At 45.8% G+C, this 22,956-nt stretch overlaps 1 long non-coding RNA gene across 1 annotated transcript in view; it reads left to right on the top strand.

Annotated features, from left to right (window-relative positions):
• LOC310902846 overlaps positions 1-22,956 on the top strand; it is a 100,912-nt gene that overhangs the window by 51,906 nt on the left and 26,050 nt on the right. The window contains exon 3 of the long non-coding RNA XR_014587035.1: positions 3,909-4,085. This is a non-coding gene — a long non-coding RNA (uncharacterized lncRNA). The remainder of the gene's footprint in view (positions 1-3,908; positions 4,086-22,956) is intronic.

Here is a 22,956-nt window from a genome sequence, read left to right on the forward strand (position 1 = left end):
CAAAGTAAATTAGACTTAAATGACTCTTTGGAAACAAAATAAATCAAATAGCATAATAGTACCATCTTTTTATCTCATTTGTTCCCATACAATTAGTAGTTTTACTGCCATGTTGTGACAGGTGACTGTGTTTGACCTTTGCCGCTTGGGTGGTTGGCTGGTGCTCAAACTAATGAAGACCCTTAATGGATTGGCTTTTGTGAGGCTGTGAGCGGTGGGGTTAAAGAGAAAATGGTGCCTTAGACAGAGTCCAGAGAAGATCCTTCAATTAAACCTGAAGTCTATTAGCAAAGAAATATTGAGGAGGTTGAGAGTTAGCAATGATTTAACCAGCAAGTCTTCCTTGTGAGTCGTTAAAATTAAAAAAAAAATTCTCCCTGGTTATTTATTGTTGAGCATGTGCTTGGACTCCCGTCCTCTTGGGTGAGAAGTGGGAGCAGAGCCGTTGGCTTGGAGAGACCGGGGCTATAGGGCCATGGTCCCAAGTTTGTTAGCCCCATGGCTCACACACAGCTGCACTTGCCTTGGGCAAAAGAGTGAGAAAAAAAATGAAGCAAGAGCAGGAAGAAATGGAGAGTGATGCTAGGGAAGATAAACCAGATCTCTGGAATAAATAAGACTTTTTGGAACTTAATTGTTTTTCATGATGTAAATAAATTACAGTGAAAGAAAAGGAGAACCAAGTAGCTTCTGGGCAATGAGTCTGAGGGCAGTGCTGAGCTCTGGAGCATGAGTAATAAACAGGAGCGGAGGGAAGCCATGGGGAGGCTGGTGCAGGACAGGCGGGGACTGGGCAGAGCAGCACAAACGGATCTGACAAGGAGTGGTAGGTGTGGGGAGCCACGGGACAGCTGAGCCCTGAGAGCACTGGCAGATCCAGGCCTGATTACAGTAAGGGGCCCTGGGGCCATGCTGCTGGGTTGGACACTTCAACAAAAGTCCTGCACGTGGCACGTGCAACCTGCCTGCTGCTCCATGGGTTCTCCTCCTGCCCCCAGCAGCTAATGAGCTGGCTCTTGTCCCTCTTGGTCAGCTTCAATGTCAAAACCTGAGCATTTCCCATTCCTCCCTGGAAGTCTTTCCTTTTGTTTTTAAGACTTGTTTCACTTTCAGGCTGAGCAACATCTTGCAGCAAAGTCTTGAGCAGTGTGCCACTCACTGGTCCTTTGGGTGACACATTGTCCCACAGGTGATACAGGTGGGAAGCATCTGATGAGGGAAAGCATGAAGCTGATTGAGTTGGCTTGGGACCTGCCTTCCTACAAGTCTCTTGCCTCCACACACAGTGTAGTAAACCTCAAAGAATTCAGCATGTTAGCCAGGCAAACAAAGGTCAAGATGGGACAGGTGAGAATAAGGAAATGTGTCCTGGATCCTGACATGCCTCCTTCATGCTGGCCCATGCTGTGGGCTGATTCAGCATCTTGGTGTCTAGCTTTTCTCTTCCCTGCCCTACACCCTTGTAGAAAAACCAGGCAGGGAGAAAACAGCTCCCAGGAAATGTATTGGCTCTGTGCTTCTCCCCTCTGGTTCTGGGGATAGTTTTCTGAATGTGCAGTATTTTTTACAACCTCTTCCTGCCCCTGCTGCTGCTTCTTGGTGCAAATACCTTACCTGATAGAGCAAGTACTTGTATATGAGGTCAAAGCTGAGCTGTCATGCTTGGATGGGAACTGCGCCTGGCACCAGACTGAACTGGGCACACCCCATTACTGGGATGACGGTATGTCTTACAAGTACCTTTTGGAGGCAAAAAGTGGCAAAAAGTGAAAAGTAAAGAAGACAGCCAAGAAGCCTCAATGGGCAGAAAATTGGACTCTGTAGAGGCTTTGGCTGTGTCCCAGAGATGTCCGGGCAACAGAGTCATAAGGAACTAGGCCCAAACTACTAGATGTTTACACAGACGTAGCTGGATTTGCCTGGTCTGCGACTTTTTATGGCTTATAGGAAAAGGAGTGGCTTCATGCCACTTCAACTGAGTCATCACACAGCTTTGAAGTGTAGTGCCCGGCTGTTCCTCTTCCTGGGTTCTCCCATGTGAACACTTCAGACAAGACTCCAGAACTCAATGCCCTGCTCCAAAGATCCTGAAGTGCTATGGCAGGCCTTCAGAGCTATGCTCAAGGACTGCCCCAGTCTTCATTTGTCTTCCTTCCTTCCTTCCTTCCTTCCTTCCTTCCTTCCTTCCTTCCTTCCTTCCTTCCTTCCTTCCTTCCTTCCTTCCTTCCTTCCTTCCTTCCTTCCTTCCTTCCTTCCTTCCTTCCTTCCTTCCTTTCTCTCTTTCTCTCTTTCTCTCTTTCTCTCTTTCTCTCTCTTTCTCTCTTTCTCTCTTTCTCTCTTTCTTTCTCTCTTTCTCTCTTTTTCTCTCTTTTTCTTTCTTTCTTTTCCTTTCTTTCTTTCTCTTTTCCTTTCTTTCTTTCTTTCTCTTTTCCTTTCTTCCTTCCTGTCTGTCTGTCTGTCGGTCGATCTAATCTCTTATTGCTTCTCCATGGAGCAATTCCTTTCACTCAGTCCCTCTGTTTCCCTCTTTTTCTTTTTTCTCACTGTTAGACACGTGCCCCCCCTCTCACCTCCCCCTACTTTGGGGATAATTTAACATGTTACACACTAACTTTCCAGTAATGGCACTCCGGCTTTTTGAAATTCTGCTTCCCTGTTTTATGGCTGGGCCTCTAATGGTTATCTCGCAGCCCTGCCTCTGGCAATCATGTAAGGAATAAATAGAAGCTGACACAGTAATTTACTTAAATCTTCTCCACACTTTTGCAGCATTTTCCTCCAGAGGATACCCCCGAAACAACAATTATTTGAAATGTCACGCGTTCCTGCCCCTAGGCTACCGACAAATGAACATTAAATCTATTAACAACAAAAAAAATTAAATGTTTACTTTTCTGCGAAGGTAAAGGAGAAGCTGGAGAGAGGGAGGGATGTCTCCAATAAATTTCTTCTCAATAATAAAGAGGTGTAGTTAATGTTCTCTCTAAGCAGAGTCAGCTTGCAGCCCACATCTATGAGGACAGAGATGTGATGCCACGGTACTGCCACACAGCCTTGCCAGGGCAGCTCCGATAGTCTCATTTTTCCAGACCAGGGAGCTCATTTGGTATTTTTGCAGATTAAATAAGATGTTTAGTGGGCCAGGAGCTGCCACGAACAAGGTGGTCCCAGCTCTCACCCCACCTAGCTAGTGCATGTTATGGGGACTGGACAGGTGGGAGCAGAAGAGCTACCCCTCAGCAATGGGAGGTGTTTCACAGAAAGGAAAACTGAGTATTTTGGAGCCCTGCCCCAAAATCCTGCAGAAACTCTAAGCTGGAGGTAAGGCCCAGTTCCTCCACTTTTCTGCCCTATGCTCCCACCCGTTTGATGAACCTAGGTAAGCAATACGGAGGGTGGGACAATGAAGGTGGACTCAGCCTTGCACCTGGTTCTGGTGGATGACGGTGGGGACATGGAGAGTCACTAGCTATGGATAAAAGTTCCCATGGGATATGGGCAGAACAGGGTTAGGACCCAGGCCTAAAGCACCATTTTCTACTTCTGCAGATAGGGAATTTCAGGTCCAGAATGGGTCAGAGGCTCACCAAGATACAGTGACAGAAATGGAAAGAAGGGTCCCAGCTCTACAATGATCACCTCATACTGTCTTGAAAACACTGTCCCAGTGTTTGAACTTTACAACTATCTTCCCTGTCCATGGATTCACAGTAAGAGTCCCTTGGGATCCATTGTGTTTATAGAGCCAGGAATCCAGCCCTTTGACTTTGACATGTCACAAAACATGTCTTTAGTGAATGAACTTGTAAAGGAAAGTTTGTCAATGGATGTCGAATGCTGTTCCACAGATAACTAGAAAGGAGTAGAAAACTCTGCTCCTCTCGTCTTTTTTTTTCCCTTCTTTTCAGCAAAAGAAGCTTGGGTGTAAACCTAGACACCTTGAAGAGAGCATTACCTCTTACATGCCATATGAACCAATCATCAATATGGAGTGTGAACAGAGACCTGTTATCTACCTCTTGAAGCAGGACATACGGACATCTGACCAAGTCTCCCTCTCCTGTTGCTTTCTGCAAAATGACCAGGTACTTTAAACTTTGCTGTCACCATGATCACCATGATTCTCCTTATCACTGGGCAAGTATGCCCTGAATATGGTGGGTTTTTTTTATTTAATTTAATTTAGTTTTATTTATTGATTTTACCCCAATAGGCTGTGCCCCCCCTTTATGCACTGGTTGTGACCCTCAGAGGCAGACAGTGGAGGAGACATCCAGTAAACCTGCTGCATTCAAGTCCTAGCACAGCTTACTGTCCCAGTCCTAGTCCCCTTCACTGCTGTTCTGTGTAAATGATGCCAGTCTATCTGCTAAGGTGATTGGTGATACAGAGAGGCTCAGTCAGGCATCTGGAATGCCAGGCTACTTTTGAACTGATCTGTGGGAGATAGTGCTCCCAGGTAGTGACCCAGGACGGTGTCTGCTTGGGAGAAGGCTGTGCGAGGTAACTCCTGGAGTTGTGCTACACAGGCCTGTGCCTAGTTTATACCGCCAGAGCATTCAGAACTGAGACAGGGCTTCTGAGTCCCATGGTTCCCCTTGACTTTTTGTTGCTACCTGCTGTGATTCTTTAAAGAACACGGGGAAAGATCCAGGTGTGTGATATGTGTGTGTCTGGAAAGGGTAAACTTTTTTCTCTACCAACAATCCTGTTGACAACCAAGGGTGTTGTAGAAGAGGAAACTATCTCTTCCAAGGAATCAGACTTAGCTTTGGAGAAACAGCTGTTTGGGGCTGTTCTCTGGCCTGCTACAAATGCCTTGCCTGTTGTCTCGTACTGCTGTGACTCCACATGGAGAATTTGTCCTTTCTCATCTGGAGAGAGAGGCTTGTGGGGCTTTTCTGGATGTTTCCCATTTACTTTCCAAAACTGTCTATCCTTCTGATGGAAAGGGTTGTCTTCTTCCCACTTCAGTGTCTGAGGATTAAACAATGCATGAAGGACAAGGTAGATGTGTCACATCCATGATCAGACAGCTCCACAACATATATATTCCATATGGGAAACCGCAGAGCTAATGATGTACAGAGCACAGGCCTCTGACTTGGCCTTAACAAAGACTTCTTCAAGGTGTGTTATAGATTATGGAGAATATACTACAAATGAAATCCATCTCAGTATTGCAACAAATTTATTTAAATAGTTCCACTGCCAGCCAGAAGTCTAAGCATGTTTATGAGTTATCCTAACGCCTATAAACACAGTTATGTGGCCTAATATATTGGGATGGACTCTTGGCTAGTATATATATACCAATTTAGATTATTGTCTCCCGTCATAAATTGCAAGACTTCAAATGACCATTTTCCAATAGCTAAATAAAAAAAAAAAGTAAAAAAAAAAAAGTGGGAAATTGGGAAGAGGGTTCACCAAACTACTTTGCATTAAGCTTTATTAAACTTCTTCCTGTAATGTCTCCACTGTCTCCACTTTGATCTCTTCTCTGCCCAGATTCAGACCTCAGCTCCTGATTTCCACCAAGGAAGGCATGCAGGGTAGCTGGGTGCCTGCACTTAACTTTTTTTTTTCTTTTTTTTTTAAGCTTTGTATCACGTTCTTGTGCTCTCAATTCCGGATAATGCTGGATCCCTTTTATCCAGCCCCTCCTCTTGCCCTTTCAAGTGAAAAGAAGACTCCTGTGCCCCCCCATCAAAGTTAAAGGGAGGCTTTAGAGGGGAAGGCTCAGCACGCCGGGGCTCTTGAGCCTGTGTTTAATCTCGTTTCCCGTTCCTGTGTGCCTCTGTGGCTTCCCTGCCAGTTTCTTTGTTGCTGAGTTTCTCATTTCCTTTTATTTGTGTGTGCGGGAGGTTGCCAGGCTCGCTGGAATGCAGCTGAAGTCATCTTGGGGAGACGCTTTTCGGCCCCCGCCCCGGGTTCTACATGACCTGCCTCACCCTGCAGCAGGCTTGCCTGGCTGCACACAGAGGCGAGCCCGGGAGAGGCAGCAGGGAAGAGAAGTGCCCACCTGGCTGCTGCAGGTGGATTGTCCGGGGTGGCGTGTCCAACGCTGCGCAGGGTGCAGAGGACGGAGGTGAAGGGATCGAGGGAGAGCTCCTGTCCTGCCTGGGGCAGAGGGGTGTGCAGCCTTTGGCAGGGGATGGGGACCAGGTGTGTCTCAGCTCCTGCCTAACCTCAGCTGACCCCAGAGCAGTGCCCTGACTGCTGTCCATGGCTGGGTTCTGCTGAGTGATGCTGGGCTGAAGGTGTGGCCTTTGGCTGCATGCTGGGCTTTGCTCCTGGGGCCAATACAGGCTGTGTTAGGCTCCAGAGGGAGAGAGCTGGAGTCATACAGGGATGTTGAATATGGTGAGCAAGGTCCATCCCCAAGACCTTACATGACTGTGTCACAGGGATTATGTAACACAGTGGGAAAAACGAGTTCCTCACTACAGGAGAGTTCCTGATGGAAAGGAGAGTGATGCTGTGGGATGGTTTTGTTTAGGATGGGTCTGGAGTGTCTATAACTGGGATTTTGCCATGTAGTAGTGTGCAGCAGTACTGGTTGGAGCAGTCCCATTATGGAGAGCAGAGAATGGTTAGGTTTTGGTGTTATTTTCTGTTCATGGGCTCTGTGAGCAGCAGTGATATCAGAGCTGTGTTTTGACATGGTCTCCAACAAGAAGGATGTTTCTTTTTTGTTGTTTTGAAGGTCTGGATGAGGAACCAAAGCCTGCAGTGCTTCAGTATTTCCATGTTGTTCTCCTTTGGTCTGCATTCTCCTGGCTTCCTTTGTATCAAACAAGATCTGTGAGACAAAGGTGGTCTTACCAGGTGGTGTTCATGCCTGGTTCTCTAAGGATATGTTTTGTCATAGTACTTCAGGAGAGAAATCTGGAGAGGGATCTCAGACCAAACTAATCCATTGACTACATTGGGTCCATTGAATTGTTACTTGTTTTATGTGTTTTGTTTTTTTTGTGTGTGTGTGTGTGGCAACTCCTACCTTTTTATTCTGTACTAGAAGTCATCTAAAAATTCTCTGGCCTTTTTTGACCTTTTTCAAAAGGTAAAAGGGATGGTCTTGATGATTTCAGAAAATTGAAATTGAGCATAATTGCTTGAAGTTAATTTTCAAACCCCTGTAGATGGTTTACAACACAGGTAGGTCAAACAGGTACACAGAGACTCCCTGCTATATATCAGTACCTATATTTATTAGATCAACGTACATATTTTTAAATGTGCTTTCCCTGCCTTCTGATTTTTTTTTTTTGGCCTGGTAATAGCTTATTTTTAGCTCATCCTGCTTTGAAAAGATGTGTTATCTAGCTTCTCAAAGCCTCTATAAACCTGTCTTCTGTGGCTGTGAGGTGGTTACTGTTGTGCTGCGTGGATCAGAGCTGTTAGGCTCATGGACCCTCTGGCTACCAGCCAGCATGATATCTGCCAAATCTCCCTGCTGCTTTGTTCAAGGAGCATTTGTGCTGCCATTGTCTCTCTGTTCCCTCTGGACAGGCCTGTGGGGTTGTGCAACTATGAGTTTGTGTAGTCTCTACCTGGATGTAATTGTTTTGGCCTTGTACCTAAACAGTCTGTCAATCTGCAAGCCCGAAACTCCTGCAGGAGACCCAGAGATTGCATCACATGTCAAGGGGAAGACTGAGTGGTAAATATAATCCAGTGAGCAGGGAAGTGTCACTTGCTGTAAATACCCTTCTGCCCTTTCATCTCTTGTGGTGATGCTATTTCAACCCAGTGTTTTAAATATCTTCACGGAGGAGCTTTTATACTTGCTTTCCCCCGCCTCCCCTCTCTTCCCCCAGTCTCCTATGAGGTTGGGATACTTGCTTGCTGCACATCTAGCTGTTCCTGAATTACCTTTGTGGAGGATTCCTCCAAAATTTCCAGTGCTTATTAAAATGGAAAATTTGTTTTCTTCTTAACTAAGATCTTGTGAAGAAAGCCTCTGATAATCCCTGTGTCGTATTCTTATGTTAGAAAAATACTTGTATTCAAGCTTTTTTTATGAAAGCTTCAGCATTTCAAAATTTCACTTTCTATTTTTCTTATTTTAACAACCTCAAATCTTCCTATTCCCAATTTTCTTCACCAGGATGAAGTGCTATAGAATGGCAGAGCAGAAGGAAAACACATCTCCTAACCACTCTGATTATCCCCTGCTGCTGCTTGGCATCCTCACATACTGCAAGAGAAACGCCAGACCTGGAAGCAATCTGCTGAGAGTTTCAGATTCTCTCTGTTCCTCTCTTCCAGTCCATTAGGCCAGAAAGGGAATGGCAGTCAACAAGTTTTTCATCTGGAAGTGTAGTCCTGGGATTTCCCCAGATTTCTACCCCAGCTTGAGCTGAAGACCAGTTTCCAGTTATCAGTCATGCTCAGCTGAACCTCTGTTCTGATTTTTTAGAACTGATTTTTTTTTTTCCCCTCACATTGATATCTGCTTTGCACTCATTCAGGATGTGGTTGGATCAGGCTCCAGCACAGGTCTGATTCCTACTCATGCTAGTTACTGCTGTCTGGATATAACACGGTCCTTATCTGTGACATAATTAATCCTTGAAAAGGAACAGAGTTTTTTTGCAGAGGTTTGGCCTAGGTCTACTTCTGATCAATATTTCTGTTAATCATTTTGATAATGAAATGGAAACCAACCAGAGAAAGTCTCCAGGAGGCAGCAAGCTGGAAGAAGGCTGCAAATCTGTTGGAAGACAGGGTTGTAACTCAACATAGTTTGATATGCTAGAGAAACTAAAACTGTGCGAGTAATACTCAATACCTGCAAAGGCACAGTGTGACTAAGCAATGGAGTAACTGGTGCATTGCAGAGTGAGGGCAGTTTACAAACAGTGTAAATTACTAATGTTGCACTTTTACAGTAAGGACATGTTTGGGTCTGGTTTATATTAATGTCAGGGTCACTGCTAAGACACAAAGAGGTTCCTGCAGCCCTCTGGTGTCCTGCAGTGGGGTCTTGTCTAGTGCTGAATGCCACAGTTCCAGGGCTGTGTTGGTCTGTTGGAGGGTGTCAATAAAGAATAGCAAGGAGTGAACGTAGAGCTGGAAACCAGGTACTATGAGGAGAGGTTAAGGAACTGCTTTAAAGGAATGTAGGAGAGAAAACAATGGGTGTAAAATGCTCAGTTTCCCAGTGTGTAAATGAATGACATAAAGAAGTGTGTGAACGACCATTTTTTGTGCCCATTTGCTAATGAGCAGAAACAGGTATCTCTAGAAAGGAGGAGACTAGGTAGTAGAAAGCCCTTGCTAACTCACAGAGTATGGAAGCACTGGTAGAGGTTACCCATGTAACATCTGGGATCTTGGCTGGACATGTTCCAGAACATCAGCCAAGGATGATTTGCACGTATTGGTCTCGACAAGGCAACATGGGGGTTATTACATTGCTTTTTCCCAGCCTACATTTCTGTATTTCTCTCAGTCCTTGTCATCTACCTGGAAGCTGGCAGGGCAGTGGGAACGTCAGAGGAATTTGTACCTTCCTTTCCTTTATGGCATGGAGCAAGAGTTCTCTATAGTGGCGCTTTGGACTGGGTAGGTTGATGCTTGTTTGAAGGATCTCTATCAGAAAGCTTTTCATTTTAGAGCTAAACTGTGATGTTATCTTCATGGCAAGTTGAGCAAGTTGCCTGGCTTGGAACTGAGATCACGGCAGGGTGCTCTGCCACCACGCTGAGGAGAATTACATAGGTATAGCTTTTGGGCTCCAGCTGGAGTTTAGCTTGCTTTTTTGATACTTACTGTGATTCCTTCCCTCATGGTCACAGACTTCAAGTCATTTTGCAACACATGTTGGTGTCTTCTTTTTTCAGGGAAAACACAAAGTTGGGCACCCTTTTAGAGATGAAAACCTGTTCCCCCGGGTTTCCCTGCATGTTACTGATTGCTCGCTTTTTGTGACAGAATCTTAGCATATATGAATCTTTTGGATTCTCTTACTAACTCACAGGCATGTGCCTAGAGGCTTCTGTATGCTTCAGTTCCCCCATTCCCTGCAAGATTTCTCAAATTTGAAGGCTCTGTCCTCCTGTGACTTTTTTTTAAAACATAATTATTGCAGCACTGAGCGCAGGCAGGCTCTGTTTCTGCTTATACCTACTGCATCTTGATATAATATAGAGGACTGTTTGTTTTCCCCTACAGAAAAATTTCCAAGGAGGGGAGCAGTTTGAGATTTTCCTTTTTCACCAGTGGAAAACCTCCAGAATCAGTGAACGCACATAGCACGGACTATGGATTCCCCCAGCAGAAAGCAAAGCTGTTAAAGTTGTCCTACCTGATACAAAGTGCTTTGAAGCTTCCTGTTGGAAGGCGATCGATTATCAAATAACGACTACACGGTGCAGCAGATTACATCTCTTTGGTGCTGGAAATGCTAAGGATTAAACTGGCTTTATAGGAGAGGTATTCTTGGGACAGGTATCCCCTGCAGAGACGAGCAGTACAGTAAGCACATGTCTTTTTCACCACACCAGCTCCTCTGTTCCAGCCCATGCCACTGGCAGCCCAGTGCTCTCCCCCTCTCTCTGCAACCCTGGCATATGCATGGCTCGTTAGCAGCAGCCTGGCAATCAGGGGAGCCTGCTATGGCAGCAGCTGCTTTTCCGGAGCTGTCCCATGTGCAGTGCAGTGTGGGGGCTGTTTGCCAAGGTGAGGCGCTCCCTGCAGCTGGCTGGGATGGGGACCGTGCAAGAAGGGGTTGGTTTTCACCAAATAGGACCAGCTGGAGCAAACTTTGCTTCCTTGCAGTGCTTCCCATCTTGCCCTCCTCCCTGCCCAGCCAGTCACCCTGCTCCCTGATGTGTACGCAGCCGAGTACCGGGGAGCAGATGGAAGAAGAGCCATCTGGCTTCAACCAGGCTTGTTCCTAGGTTGGAGCTGGGGGAGCTGCTGGAACAAAGGATGGCATCGCCTGGGAGTGCCTGGGCTGTGGAGTTTGTGAGTAGTGCAGGAGTCTCAAGCTCTGCTTCTGCCAGGCTCCATGGCTTCCCAGCAGCAGGTTTCCCAAGCTGCAGCACTCACGTGCATGCCCTAATAGCAGAGCTGTGGGCTCCAGCCGCTCCCCCTGGTTAGGGGACTTCTGCAGGGCTTGTGTAAACCCACAACTCATTTCCCCCCTTCTCAGCCCACACTGCTGCCCTTGCGGCAGGACCATATGGGCCACGCTCGTGGTCGGGATGCCCTGGCTTGCTTTGGTATGCCTGTCACAGCCGGGCCCCGTGGTGCCAGCTGAGCTTCTCCTGGCTCAGGTTCTGCTTCATTCCATGCTATCTCCATGCAGCCCGGCTGCGCGGGGCTAGTCACCGGGGAACGGGGGCTGGCAGAGATGAATAGAGAATGCGAACAGGTCCCTTGGTGCCCTTTTCCCTCAGTCTTGTTTCCCTCTCAGCAGGGGGAAGCAGTCTCTGCGCGGTCCTCTGCCGATTGCATTGGGGAAAGTCATTAAAAAGAATTAAAAAGGAAACGGGGAGAGAGGGGAAACAAACAGCAGCTCAACAGCCCCAAACAGTTACAATCTTAGACAAAAGCATGACAGGTTGTTCCTGCTCAAACCCCGGGGCCACCCTTGCCTGGCAGCAAGGGACAGCAGCGCTCCAGTGGTTTACTGGGAGCGGGGGAGGAGGGCCCGGAAGTATCTCTGCTGGTGATATGGGTTGTGGGGGTCATTCAGACAGGCAGAAATATGTATATGGAATTAAATTAATTGTACAAAGATTGACTTGCCCATGTGCTGCATTAAGCAATGGCCCCATCTCCCGGCTTTTGGAGAAGGAGGCGAGTGCGAGTGTGAGATGCCCTTCCCCAGGGGCCGTGCTTCTCCTCCCCCTTGCTCTGAGGAGGTCACAGCCTCTGTCCGTAGTGAGCTGCTGCTCTAGCCAGAGCACAAAGTGGTGAAACAGAGGCCCTGGTTGTGCTGTCGCTGGGGAGGGGTTGAGCACCAAGGCTACGGGTGTCTGTCAGGGAAGATTTGGTTTATAATCCAAATTCACTGCCATAAAAGTTTTCCCAAAATAGTGGCCTACGCTTTGAGTCTGTCTTGAGAAGCAAAGGCTGGGCTCTTTCAGTTGCAAGCTGATCGTTTGGTATAAGTCATGACTGGACGTGAGCAGTCATCTTTAAAAGGTTTGATCCTTGAAGTCTGGATGAACGCTTGCAACTTTGAACCTATAAAGCACTCAGAGGGTTGTCCCAGGATCCTCTCCATCTTCCCTTTCCTCAACCTTTACTTCTCACACCACCTGGACATGTCTTTGAGGACGCTGGGACAAAGGCAGAAACTTTAAGACAGCAGAAGTAACTCTTACTGCAGTCAAGCAGTGTGCAGGCTGGTGACAGGTATGGAGATGGGAGAGCATGGCAGAGTATAGGCTCTAAAAATCAGCTGTACAGTGCCATTCTCAAGTCCTACAGGCCACGCATCTTGTTCTGACACAGCCCTTCATTCAAGTTCCTTCTCAAATCATTATAGAAACAGCAGCATTTCCACAGGGTTTATTTCTGCATGTTAGAGCTCAGCTTCAAATGGGTTGGGTGTTGTCACCCAAATATTGGTCCCAGAAAAGTTCTCAGACCATTTTCCTATTAGCCTTCCTCTCCAGAGTTCTGCTGGGGCAGTTTGCAGCTGCAGGTGTTCCTGTGTGTCGGTTAGGATTTTAGGCTGCAGCTGTTACTGTACTCCAGTCCTTCTGCATGGTGGCTCCCCATGAACCTCATGGATATGCTCGTTTATGTCTCACCTGGCATACCCCAAGCTGAGGCAGAACCTGAAGGGGTTCTCCTGATGCTGGGGAGCTTCGGATTGTAACCTGAAATAGCCTCAGCTGCTACGCAAAGCATTCTTGCGTTGGTGGTGCATTTAATAGCTTGCATTAGTTTATTTACATGTGTATTCTGGCTTCTACTGTATATTGATCTGTGTCTCTGCATTTTTATGCCTAACTGCACTCTTCAAGGTGTAACTGTGCTGGTGTTGCTACAACTTGAAGGTTTATCGTCATGCAGCTTACCGATGCTGGCGTGAAATCGTACCGCTTTGATGCACTCACAGCTGATTTCTAGATCAGTGGCTGATCCTGTGAAAATGTACGGTCCCCTGACATAGGTCAGGTAAGTATATTTGGTGGTGTGTTTCTGGGGCGGGTTGTAGTGAGGTGTTGCATTGTTAAGTTGTGCGCTGGATGCATCCCTCCCCAGGGGTGTTTCTGTGGGGTGCTCTGAGGCATTCACTCTAAGCGTCACCATGGGGACAAGCAGGGGGAAGGAACACAATTTGTATTTCTTTGAATGTTGCGTGATTGTACTCTCACAGTGTGACAGTGAAGGTGCATGAACAACTACATGCCTCTGACCTGTATGTTTCTGTATGACAATAATGCACACACATGCACTCACGCATACAGGCACACACCCTCCAGGCTCCAGTGCTTGTAGGAGAGTGCGTGTGTGTGTGTGTGTGTGTGTGAATGCTATTTAAATAAAAAAGAAAGGAAGTGAATCAGGGTCGTTTCCATTTTAATTGTAAAACAGATAAGCACTAAACACTTTGAAAAAGTAAATGACTTGAGAATAATTACTATCTATTACTCTGCGTCCCAGGGGGGCAGTTGGAGGAGCCCAGATGGCTACAAAAATGGGATTTAGCAGAAAATTGAAGACATTATTCACCGTAACACATTATCAATTACCTTCATATCAATTACAATAACCTTACATTAGAAGAAGGGCCAGGAGACTATCTTCAGCCCCCAGCCTGAATAGTAATTGCAGTACCCCTATGGATGTTGTGTGTGTTAAAGGGTGGGGGGCACCACCGGGTTGTGCAGGGGTTCTGGCAGCTCCCGCTGCTCATGGGGGAGATGATAATAATGGCTCAGGGTCCTTTTCCCTCCCCTCCCTACAGTCACCTCATGGAAGGTTTTTCTCTGTCCTGTTTGTGTGGTCTAATGGCTCGAAGGGCAGCTGATGTGGCTCCTTCCAAGAAATTCTGCTTGGCTTGTCATTTGGGAAGTTCAGAGTATCTGTGCAGAGACTGCTGTTTCGCACCAGTGTCTTCTACTTTCCCGTTCCCTCTCTCAGCCATTTCAGCCAAGCTGCTCATTTTATTAATGGGGGCTGGTATGCAATCTGAGGTCCTTTTCTGTAGGACCTGGGTTTCTTTGGAGTAGCAATCTGGCTCCCTCACGCCCCGTGCAGGAGGTGGGAGCTGCTCCCTCTGCCAGTCCCAGATGGGGCACCAGCTCGTGTTTACCATGAACACTCACAGAATGGTCACAAAAGGCCTTGGGTGGGATACAGAGATGAACCAACCAAAAACAATTAAAAGAAGTCTCTCATCCCTTTATCGAGGGGTCGTGGAGAGTGTCTTAGGGAGGAGCAGTACGAGGGCTGCTTCAGCAGGCTGGTAGCATGAAGGTAGCTCTAAGGACACCCTGTTGCTGTGGCTGTCGCTTGTTAGCCCTTGGAGCTGGTGGTAGGTCAGTGCTTCTGACTGGCTGGCTGATGCTTCTGGCCTGCCATGGTGTCATTCTGAAATTCCACCTCCTGTCTTTGGACTTGATCCAGTTCAGACAGGCCTTTACACGTGCAACATCCAGATGTAGCTGTTATGGCCTTATTTTCTGCTGTGATCCAAACAGAAATCACTGCCGGCATCCTGGCCTATGCACAGGCGTGTGTGTGGGAGACAAGCATTTGGACATATCAGGGCAATTATGAGTTAAACTCTTGGTGACACTCCCTCCAGCCTCCCCCCTTTCCCAAATATGCAGTGGAGTGTCCAGTGGGTTAGTGCATGGAGAGGACTAATTGCTATTAAAAGGCTTTAATCTGGGAGATTAGTGCTGGCTCCAGGCGCTGTTTGCACACGAAGGAGATGTTTCCAATGAGATGAACTAGAATTCGTCCCTGCTGTTTTGTTGATAGAAAATCATCTTCCCCTTGGTTTTTTCTCTTTATCTCTGTCTCTCTCTCTCTCTCCCCCCTCTCTCTGTCTCCCCCCGATCGTTTGCTTTTGCCTCTTCCTTGAAGTTGAGCTAAGAGCTTTATTGTTTTTAGAGTATCAGTCCTCTTTGACCTTTTGGGAATGGTTATCTTTGGACATGTGTGCATACTGACATGCATGTGTGTACATAGACATGCAGCCAGAATTCTGTGCTCTGAAGAGTCCTTTAGGAAATAGATCCTGATCAAGAGAAGTAATGATAAATATATTTTCCCCTTGCTGTTGAGTCTCCTGTGGGCGAATGAGGTGTCTGTAGGACTCTTCCTCTAATACAGGACAGGCCAGTTCCTTTCTCCTGGGCAAAGGCCTCATCCAGGAGGCATAAGAAAGAGATGTTGCAGATTTAATGTCTTAAAGCGCACTGCAGAGGTAATTAATGGGAGATAATTAAATGATTACATATGGGAAGGTATGGAGCATTACTGGACCTCCAGCACGACCCAGGAAATGTCACCATTGACTTTGATGAACATTGGATCAAGCTCAATGGAAATTAATTTGATAACATGCCAGATGTGTCCAGAGAGCCTGTCCATGAAGGAGACACGTTTGACCTGGGAGCACAGAAATCTTTGTGCTACACTTACTGGAGGATCCAAAACCAGAGAGGCTTATTCTGAGTTCACTGTTGTCAGAAATCCAAGTTCTGACTATCTATGCAGATAATCCTTGCTGCTTCTACTCTCCACCTGGAATTTTCACAGCATTCTAAAGCAGTTAAGGGCCAATTCCAAGAGTGCAAAAGAATAAATTGACATATTTATGTGTAGCATGAGTGGAAGGAACTGAAGACATTGTATCCCAAAGAGTAGAATGTGTGAAAACTTGAGAAAAGGAGGGCTTGCGCAGAACCATGAAGTTATATGGCCCTTCTGGTCTTGAGGGTGGTCGAAGAAAAGCTATCAATTAGAAATGTAAGTCGGAATGAGCATCCTCCAATCAACGAGGCTGAGAATCAAGGAGAGAGCTGAGCGGGGGCAGAGGTGGTTCAAGATCTGGATCTTCTGTTCAAAGATGTCAAGGCTTTCCAAAGGAAAGTGTTTTGTTTGCAAAGTGTCATGCACCCTTCTTCTGTGCGCTGTCAGAATACTGCGGGCTTCGCTGTTTTGCAGGATGCTGCCAGTAACTTCCATGAGATTGCACCCCTGATTATTTGCACCACAGGCAGGTATTTTTAGGAGGTAGAAATCAGGCACAGAGGAGAGAGGGGAAAATTAAGTCACCTCTGTAACCCTGGGCCACTGCAGTGGTTGTAGAGCCTGTTGCTTGGCAAAGTGATACCAAGATGTGAAGTGTCACAGAATGGGCCCACTTAGAGAGGCTTTATAGTGGACTGGACTTTTGGATAATGGTGTCTTGCTCTCTTTCAACCTGCTTCAAAATCCAAACTGTTACTGTTAGCCAGCAGGAGGCCAGACCTACTGCTTGTGTAAATTGCTCTAGTTCCATTGTTTGCCCTTGTTCCCTCAAGTTTGCAGATGATGCTGATGTAACCAATGTGAGGATCTGGCCTCTAGCATGTGTTTGTCCCATCTGCTGTCCAGCATGTTAATTTTCATGGAAGACACAAACTTGCACGGACTGTGATTTTAAGGAGGGGCCCTTTTCCTTTTTGAGAGCCAACTGTGAAGCCTCAGGGGCCAGATTCTGAAAGGCAGTCAATGCCAAGATCAGGAGGGGTTGGGAGCTTGGGTCCTGGCAATTTCTGACTTGTGGTCCACTACTGCCAAGGCCACAGGGCGGGAAGCATGTGTTAGACTTTTGCGTAAAAGCATAGATGATATTAAAGATTTTTCAGCAGCAGCATCCTTGGGTGGAAGGGCCAGGCTTGCGAAAAAAGGACTCAGCTGAAATGAGCCTTGAAAAAATCCTCGAGGGGGTTAGAAATAGTGGGGCAGGGAACATATTTCCACTGCAGGTGTCAACCAAAGTAAAAAAATACTGATTTCATTTTAAAAAAAAAGGCAAAAAAAAAAAAAGGCTGAACAATTTTAAGGAGGTAGACGTGTTTTACAAATAACTGCTGCTTTGTTAGAAATTAGCTTATTTTTGAAAACAAAATGTTTGCAAAAATGTTCTGGCTGACCTTGTCTGCATCCAGGAAATCTCCTCCTTTCCTTGGGCTACTCTAGACTGAAACTTTGAAATCAATGTCTCTTTTTCTATGTTGTTTTCTATACTGAGTCCTGCTGACAAAGACAGGTATAGTCTAAAACTATTTCCTGTGGAGTTGTCCTCTCCTGGGAGCAAGATAAAGTCACTTGCATACTTTATTCGGACATGATTATGTTTCTATGCTCTCTTCCTGGCCTTCTCCATTATAAACCCAACCCCACAATGCAACTGCCCTGCTGTGGCCAAACATCTGTCTACTGGACAGGATTTCAACTTCCTTGTAACAGCAAAAAATGCAACAGGTAGGAGTGAAGGTGTCTGGTTCTTTAGCTGATCTTAATTCCTTTTATTTCAATAGGAGCAGAAGCTTGTCAGTCTGTTGTTCAAGTGATTCTTCCAGCATTTGATGCTGCAGATATTTACAAGTATTAACTTGCCCAGTGATCTTGAAAGTCTTGTGTTTGGGGTGCAAGATCTGCAGCACCTGAGATTTTTTTTTGGAAATGTTCAGGCCTTATCTTAAAAAGAAAAAAAAAAAGAGAGAGAGAGAGGAAAAAAAAGCTATTCTGGAAATATTCTGCGAATCTAAATTCTATCCCAACCACTGTTTACTTTCCTTAATGTAACTAGGATACGTTTCTCGATTGTTGCTGACTTATGCAAATGGCTTATTGTGAGTTAGGGTGGCAGTAATATTAACTCTCATATTTTTATTGCAAGTTTCCTGAAAACTAATGAGTTTCTGAAAATCTCAGCTCTCAGTATCAGGTGAGCACATGAGTGTCAGCTGTCCTTTTAGTTTCTTTTCAATGTTTCTATGTCCATGGTGTGTAGTAAGACAGAATAAATATCCTGGGAACTTATTAGAAGCTTAGAATTCAGAAGGTACTTAGGATCTGTGATGATATCAAATATTTTAATGCCTCTAAATGAACCTTTTGATTTTAGCAGATGTGGCACACTGTTTTTGAATGCCTCATGCTGGAAATCCCACAGATAGGCTTCTGGTCTCTTCCAAGTACTCATGGAAACTGTTCTTTTATCTTGTTCACCTCCCTGCATGTTTGGAGCCCCAGGTGTCTGGACATAGGGCACTTGGATGGAGCTGGCCTGTCAGTGTTTGGAGAAGTATTTGGAGCTCTCTGTGTGCTGAACCATTTAATCCAGGAGAGCACGTCCAACTGTGTACATGGCTCGTGTAGAAGTACCCCTCTCAAAAACATGGAGAGCGTGTTTTTGGGAAGGGGACTGTGGTGATATTTAGAGAAAGCGGTAGAGATGATGAACAGTGCAGTACCAAACTGGGGACAAGACACTTAGAGGGGGCATGTGGGAGATGCTTGCAGGACTATTGTGGGAGGTAGATTCCAAAAACAGGAGGACTCTGACTCAGGCATTGGAATTGGAAAGCTCCGTGGACACAAGGCAGCAGGGAGCTCACTCAGAAACTAACTAATCCCTTTTTGCTGAGCTGGAGCTATCCAAGGATGGAGCTTGCCTCTTCTAGCCTGCCAGTGGCTTTAGAAATTTTAAGGAAACCTAAATTAAACCTGGCCCCTGATGGGTGTTCTGCCTTCCCAAATCCAATTAGCCAATCATGACTTTTCACTTAACCGCAGTGACTTTAATTGGATCAGAATAACAACAGGAAGGATAGAAAATTACAGGAATTTACTTAGCATGCAGGGTGGAGCCTTGCCTGCAAGCATCACCTGCAGCTTTTTTCTTTTTTTTTTTTTTTTTTAAAATCCAAGCCCTGGGCAGTTCAGCTACAACTGCCTCTAGCTGGCAAGTCTCAGCTCCTGCCAAAGCATATTTCAGGCCTTAAAGGGGGAGCAAATACCTGCCACCATAAGTCCATAGACTGTCAACACTGGAGAGGAGCCCAGTGTGCAGCTGTGGTCATCATTATCTCAAGCATAGGCTGTAGAATTCATAAGAGTTGTAAAACCTCCATAAACAGACCACAATATTAGGAATCGACTTTCTTCATCTTCATTTAAGCAACGGGCATCCACATGGAAAACTATAATAGGTGTGGCAGCCCGGCTTGCTGTTTCCTTGTGTTTGTATGACTGGCCAAACTCTGTATCAGGTGATAACCCGCAATTCAAACTTAGCTCTAAGCAAACTAAAAATGTACTGTACTCAGTACTCTAGCCTGCAAAATGTGACTGAGTGCAATGCTGCCTTTGCACTTAGTGGTGTGAAGTGGCTTTTAAATAGGTGCAAGGCCTGTGAGTGGTCTTCAGGTCTTCCAAGTTGAGCACCAGCTCAGAGCTAAGCAGAACTGAGGCCTTTGTGCAGCTGTTTTCTTGTGGGTTGCCACCTGAGATTGTAGGGGCTGTATCGAAGCACAGTAGCCCCGAAGTATGTGTTTCTGTCCTGGTAGCACCACCAGGTGAGCCTTAGAAGCAAAATCACAGCACATCAGGACAACAAGCACCACCTATTAGCACCGGCACAAGACTTGGCACTGACGGAGATGATCTAGCAATGTCATTAATAAGCTAAAATCTTATTTTTAAATGATGTCATCAGGTTGCTCACCAGTTTGTGGGAAGGAGTGGACATGGCTGGCATGTCCAGCGTTCCTCCAGCATAATTCAGAATGAGTTTCTGGAAATCAAGACATATGTGAAAAGTTTTCAGGTTAGTGATTTCTTTTTTTTTTTTTTCTTCTGCATTTTATTGGTCAGAGTTGGCAATGAGCAGCATGTGATGAATAAAAAACCAAGCAAAACTGGGTTGCCTTTCCCCTCCCTGTCTCTCTTTTCCTACTTTCTGTATAACTTAAAGGACCTCCCTTGTGCCAAAGCAGGTTTCCTCGTGCAGGCCACGCTCCATGCACGCTGATGCCAGTTCATATCCAAGGGATGCCTTGCAGCCTCACTGAATGTTGATCTGGATTTACACAACATAACAGGGATCAGATTTTTGCCCACTGGGAGCTGTCAATGAATGCGGAGTGTGACGTAGTGCTTATCTAGCACGCACACAGGGGACCCTGCTGCAAATCAGGAATGACTTCACTAAATCCAGTGGAGCTGAACAACCATAAATGAGCAGAATGAGGCCCACGCATTATCCCAGGCTAGTGCGATATCTTTAACAGGCCCTAATGAATTCAGCTGCAGCTTGTAGTCATTAATCCCAGTGGAAAGAGTACCATTACATGACCTGGGATTCAAGAGTTTGCTATTAATGCACCAGGCTGCTGTCCTGATGCACAGCCCTCTGTGGCTGCAGGCCTCGGGGAGCAAGCATCACCCTGCATTCTGGCAAAGGCTCTTCTGGCGCCTTCAGGTCCGGGTAAGCAGAAGGGCTGGTAAGGAGGAAAGGCCAGGGTAATATATGGCACACGGGGCACGGAAATTGTTTATGATGCAAATATGTTTAAAAGCACGGCATTGCCTCCTCTGGGAAAAGAAGCTTAAAATTGAAGTCTAATGATAACAAATGATTGTTAATGAGTTGTCTAAACATAATAGATGGAAAGAATTAAAAGCCTAGAATAAACAGGGTTTCATTAAAACACAATAAAGAAACAACACAAATTTCATATCTTGGAGTAAATGGGCCCTTGTGATCTTTCAGGGAGCAGGGGGCACTGAGCTGCAGTGCATGGGTCAGGGGCTGGGAGGGATGGTGGATGCTGGCTGGGCTCCTTGCTCTCCTTGCTGCAGGAGTATGGAGCAGCTCTGCTGCGGCTGCTTGAGGCTCCACTTCTCCACAGCTTATGCACAGGAGGAATTCACCCTTCCACCAGCACTCTTCTGGTGCTTACAGGCAGGTGCTTTCTCAAATGTCCCGCTTGAGCACCTCTGAGTGCTGTCAGTGCTCAGAGATGGAGATGTGTTTTGTTTGGAGGTGTTTAAAGCCAGGGACTGACTAACCCTGGCACTGGAAACCTCCATGGCTGCAGTTCAGGCAGCCCACACAGCCCTTACTGTAAAAGCCTTACAGCAGCAAATCTCAGTTTCAGGGTCCACAGGATCGCTGGGGACCTTAGGCTATTCCTAAGTAACTCTGTGAAAGTTACTAAGCAAGGCAAGCTCAAACCAGCTGTACAACAATCTACAGATTGTATTTTTTTAAGCCCTTCAGAGACTAATTTTTTTTTTAAGAGCCCACAGATACAGTGAAAATCACTGCCCTAGAAAAGCGTGCTACGGAGAATGTGAAATTCTGCAGAGATCTTACAAATGGTTCATCAGAGTGTTAGATGCCAAAAGCATGCAGCATATTTCATCTCAGTGTGTGTCAGATGGTGTATAGTGGATAGGTTTTAGACCAAGATTTTATTAAGGACGTGTGAAGAGGTGATCAATAATTCCTTGGTGGGTTTGTTTCCTAGACTGTCTGCATTTGACATAATAACATTATTTTTTCTATTTGTGTGTGGTAGGACACTTTGAAATTTCAAAGTTGTTTTCGGGCTCTAGAGCAGACCCACTGTTTCGGATTGCATTTAAAATCATCCTCTAGACATGAGCAATATTCTGCAAACCACTATTGTGGTCTGCGAGGGTTTAGTCTTTCTAATTTTTGTTGAAAGGAAATCTGGGGCAATAGAGGAAAAACTGAAAGATGTGGCAAAAAGCCTGTTGAGAATTCCTCAGAAAATATTACTTTTTTTTTTCTTCTTTTTTAAGGAGAGCCCTTTTTTTCTCAGGGGAAAAAAAAAAAATCTTACCAAAATATCTATTTTCTGTTTGTTGGCCTGGAGATCTTGTTTGCGTTTCAGGAAGGATTGCATGCTCAGCGGAGTGTGTGTGAGAGCAGGAGTTTTCGGTGTGGTGACGTGTCTGTGTTTCGGAGTGTGTCCGTGTCCCAGTATAATGTACTTGTCTTTATTGATGCGCCTTATGATGGATGGATTGCAGAGCTGGCGGGTTCTTCCTGAGTGTTTGTAAAGCTGCACAGGGCTCGGTGCTACAGGGTCCCAGTCCTGACAGAAGCCCAGAAACATCCCTGCCAGTCAGCCAGGGCCTGCTCCTGCCCCCTTTATTCCTGCCGATTTGTACTGTCTCTGTGACTGGTTTGCCTGAAGCTTCTGGGAATACTTGTGAACACAAGCACAGAACAAACAAGGCTTGAAAAATCCAGGCAAGAATCAGAGCTGTGTGGTGCTAGAGCTTGGCAGTGTTTCCCAACGGAAAATGGCTCTTTTAGTGACACAGGGTGACTTTTGCTTGGTGAGGGGAGTCCAGATTTTTTATCAAAGGACACAATTTGGGAGTTTCTGTTGAAGCTAGGAAAGGATCAACATTTCAATGTGGATTTAGGATTTTTTTTCAGAGATGACCTAGAAAAAATATCCCTTCTCCTCTCTACAAATCAATGAAAATCAAAGTTACAATTGAAATGAACTTTCCTATAGGAAAAAAAATGTTGCTTAACATCTTTACTAATAATTATCACTACTGTTGTTGTTGTTATTATTTTGTTAATACTATTAATACAGCTACCTACTTGTGTGCTTGGGCTTAACGTAGCACAGTCCGTCTTTCCGAGGACATGCGGTCGTATAGCTGGGGCACGTGAGTACTTGGGGTCCTGCTGTACATGTGATCTTGTCAGTGCTAAATACAGCTGTGCAGAGGCACTGAAAGAGGTAGTGCAAACCTTGAGCTGTGTTTGTTTGCACTGAGCTCTGTACATGATCGCATGGGGAAAAGGCACATCCTTGTGGGTACGTTGCTAGTCCATAGCAGAGAGGAGGCCTGGAAGGTGGCAGTTCTTTCTAGAAAAGCAAAAGAAGAGAGACGTCTTCCAAATGCTCCTTGCATTGCAGAATG

Source organism: Anser anser (assembly GCF_964211835.1).
Source record: "Anser anser genome assembly, chromosome: 7".
Lineage (NCBI taxonomy): Eukaryota > Metazoa > Chordata > Aves > Anseriformes > Anatidae > Anser > Anser anser.